Genomic DNA, 4,116 nt, shown 5'->3' with positions numbered 1-4,116 from the left:
AAAGGCTACTGTTGCTCAGAATAGCCTTTCATTCCTCTATTTTACTGCAAAGTCATTGAAACTGAAATACTTTCATTCATTTCATATTTTTATAATAGGCATTAGACCTAAGGCTATCTCTGGGGCTTGCCAAACCCCAGATGCCAAGCCTTGGAACATTTAGTGACAACATCTGGCCTTTTGGTGAGCTCCACAGGCAGTTGTGCACTCAGCTTTGAACTGCCTCTGGGGATGTCACAGACTCAAAATCTCTATTGATATTTGACTTAGATGCTGTGTATGGAAGCATTTGCCTTTCTGCTCACTTTTAATAAGATATAAATAAAATTAGAGCCATTAATTAGGTGGAAAATGATGTTTGCTCTACAAAATAATTTATTTTAAAATCTTACTTATTAATTTAATTGGGAGTTTTGCATTCTAGCATGGTTTCCAGTTATTTGTGAATTTGTTCAGGAGCCAGCAGAGACACTATTTCAGCTCTGAATAAATTTTATGCAATTGCACCAAATTAATGAAAAGTGGCCAGATTTGCATTCAGGAGTGGCTGAAATTATTGGTCGCAATTTAAAAAACATTTCTACTTCCAAAAACAGACACCTCTTTGAGGAAGACCAACAGATGACCAACATGCACATGAAAAAAATTGCTCATCATCACTTATTAATAGGGAAATCCAAATCAAGATAACAATGAGATATCATCTTAGACTAGTAAGGATGGCACATATAAAAAATACTGGGAACAATTTGAGTTGGTGAGGATGTGGTGAGAAAGGAACTCTCCTCCATTGCTGGTGGGAATGCTGCCTGTTCCAATCTCTATAACATTGTGGAGGGTTGTCAGTAAATTCAGAATCAAGGGGTCATGTGACCCAGAAATTCCACTTTGGGGTATCTATCCACAAGACAGTAAAATATTCATGCAAAAGGACATATGGATACCAATAATTATTACAGCACTCAGTAAATAACTAAAATTTGAAATCAAGCAAGATGTCCAACAGTTGATTGGATCCAACGGTTAAATGTGGTGTGTGTATATGTATGTGTGTGTATTAATATATTTAAAACTATAAGGAATGATGCAATCATGCAATTTGATGCAACATGAATAGAACTGGAAGGTATTACTTTAAATTAAGTAAGTCATAAGAAAAGAAATAAATACAGAATATTTTCACTTATATGTGGTATTTAGAATAACTGCATGAAAGAATGCAATGGTTTAAATATGGGCTATCTAGAACATTCTTGGTGCCAGAGTATAATGAGGAGAAAGAAGGAGACTGAGTAGAGGAGGAGTAAGGCAGATGTAAAACAATGAAGTACAGGGACCAAAAGGATTCAGGTGCATTGATGGTATACATGAGAATAGACAGAACTTGAGGGGCTAGAGAGATACCATAGCTGGTAAGGCATTTTCTTTGCACGTGGCAGACCTGGGATCAATCCCTGACATACCGGTCTTCCAAGCCTGCCAGTACTGATTTCTGAACCCTGAACACCACATCCAAACCATAGATTCAACAATGAATTTAATAACTTTAAATTATTTAATTTAATTATTTAAATTAACTTTAATAACCAAACTTAAAAGGTACCTATTATGATGGCAGACTGCGGTGGGGTTGTGGCATGGAATGGACTCTGGGAACATTGGTGAAGGGAGGTTGACTCTGGTAATGGGAAATGATGTTGAAATATTTATTTCTAAAATTTAACTATGAATGACTTTATAAATCACAATGCTTTAATAAAAGAAATATTAAAATATTTTTCTTAAGTCATAAGAATATTTTTTAATTATATATAGTGCCATGACTCACTATAATATTGTCTTTCTGTCATTAGAAAACTACGTATCTGTTTTGATGTCTTTTTATATTAGGAGATTAAAATCTATGTTCAAACAAAACCATGATTTATTGAACACTATAATCAATTCAGCATGAAGAGAAATCCCAACTGTTTTTCTTTTTAAGTATGGAAGATTAATCAAACATAAGAAAAATCAGAAGAAAATTAATGTATTGCCTGAAACTATTTTCTATTTTTCAAAAAAAAAAAAGACAAAATACATTTATTAATCTTTTTCTAGATGTGGAAAATAAGATCTAATACTGCAATAAAATACAAGAAAATCTTTGGATACATTTTTATTTTACCATTTTAAAAAATTACTAGATTATTATTTTTGTAATTTTTGTGGAGGAATCACACCCAGTGACATTCAGGAGTTACTCCTGGCTCTGCACTCAGAAATTGCTCCTGGCAGGCACATGGTCAGAGGCCATATGAGATGCCGAGATTCAAACCACTGTCAGTCCTGGATCATCCGGCTGCATACCAGGCAAATGCCCTAACGCTGTGCTATCTCTCTGGCCACGTGGAACTGCTAGATTTTTATCTCTAAATCTTTATCTTTATTATAGTTAATTACATAGCTAATTTAATTGAAAATAAAACCTTCATATTTTCACACTTTTAAGAGTATATTTATTTTTTATAAAAATTTGAAAATTAATTTAGCATGAAGAGAAATCTCAACTGTTTTTTCTTTTTAAGTATGCAAGATTAGTCAGACATAAGAAAAATCAGAAGAAAATTAATGTATTGCCTCGAACTATTTTCTATTTTTCAAGAAAAAGACAAAATACATTTATTAATCTTTTTCTAGATGTGGAAAATAAGATCTAATACTGCAATAAAAAAAGAAAATCTTTGGATACATTTTTATTTTACCATTTTTAAAAATTACTAGATTATATATTAACTAACTATATATTAACTAATTAATATATAGTATTTTTGAGGAAAACATGTCATAGTTGAGTTACTAACTGTATTTTTGTGACTTACATTTTATACACAATGAAAAAGCGAATTCTGATTAGATAGTACTAGAAAAATCACCTTCCTAAAAAACTGGGAGAAATTATAGTTACAAGAATCATATATTCAAATATAATTACCTTTTGAAATCTTCAGTCTATACTGTCTTGAGCCTTATAAATAGACTCTAAAATTTTCCATTACTTAGAAGACTCAGGAAATGTGAAATCACTGATCACAAATCTTGTCACTAACTTTCCTAATCAGGATGGCATCATGTCCTTCTCTTCTTGTTCTTTTAGACTTTTCTTTTTAGGGTATTCTAGTCTCTATATAAACTGAACAAAGAGGACCAAAATTTATTTTTAAAGCTAAAGAAAAAACTTTATCTTTCACTGGATATCAGCAACCTAGATGTTGGTGGGACAAGAAACCCGCTCTGCTTTGACTGCTCCAAATGAGGTGTGTGCACCTTATATGGACACTCAGGGACATTTGGGATATAGAACTCTCTCTCATTATCAGCTAGAAAATAGGCAAATGAAAAGATGCCTCACACCATATTAGAAATACTAATGACTGAGGGAAGTAAAAAGCCTGTCTAGAGTACAAGCCTGTGTGGGGTGGGGAGGAAGGACACTTGAGATATTGGTCATGGAAATGTTGCACTGGTGAAGGATTTTTTTTGTATATATATAGAAAGGAAAAGATAAGGCCTCCCAATTCTTACCACAGGCTGTGTTCTTTACACTGACTGTATAGAGAGAGGAGGTACAGTAAATGCGCCCCATATACACCTCAACCCAGGCCTTGCCTGGTCTGTATTGTAAATTGAGAAACAAACAAAAAAAAAGAAATACTAATGACAATGATGGGATACAACATATCTAATATGATGACCAAAATTTGAAAGACTGGCACTACCAAATACTGATAAAGATTTGAGCAGCAGCAATTTCCGCATGTTTCTGAAGGGAATGCAAAATATTACATCTACTGTAAAAGACATTTTGGTGATTTATTACAAAACATTCTTTGACCAGGTGATCTAAAAACTGGTCTTTGGTGTTTATCAAAAATAGCCGAAAACTTATATGCACAATAAAGCCTACACATAGATATTATATCAGTGTTATCCATAATCGCCAGAAATTGAAGCAACTTAGTTCAATACAGGGAGAATGGTTTTGGCTACTCAACAAGAGAATAATACTGAGCACTAAAAGTAAATGAGCTATCATGATATGAAAAGATACAGATATGGAGCTGGAGCAATAATATA

At 33.1% G+C, this 4,116-nt stretch overlaps 1 non-coding gene across 1 annotated transcript; it reads left to right on the top strand.

The window, feature by feature from the left end:
• The first annotated feature begins 3,547 nt into the window (after window positions 1–3,547).
• Window positions 3,548–3,678, top strand: LOC126010117 (small nucleolar RNA SNORA51). The gene has a single exon (XR_007496254.1). It is a non-coding gene; the product is annotated as a small nucleolar RNA SNORA51 (small nucleolar RNA).
• Window positions 3,679–4,116: the final 438 nt, after the last annotated feature.

This window comes from Suncus etruscus, chromosome 5 (assembly GCF_024139225.1).
Source record: "Suncus etruscus isolate mSunEtr1 chromosome 5, mSunEtr1.pri.cur, whole genome shotgun sequence".
Taxonomy (NCBI): Eukaryota; Metazoa; Chordata; class Mammalia; order Eulipotyphla; family Soricidae; genus Suncus; species Suncus etruscus.
Note: the sequence above shows the minus strand (reverse complement) of the source record. Positions and strands in the feature narration are given on the sequence as shown.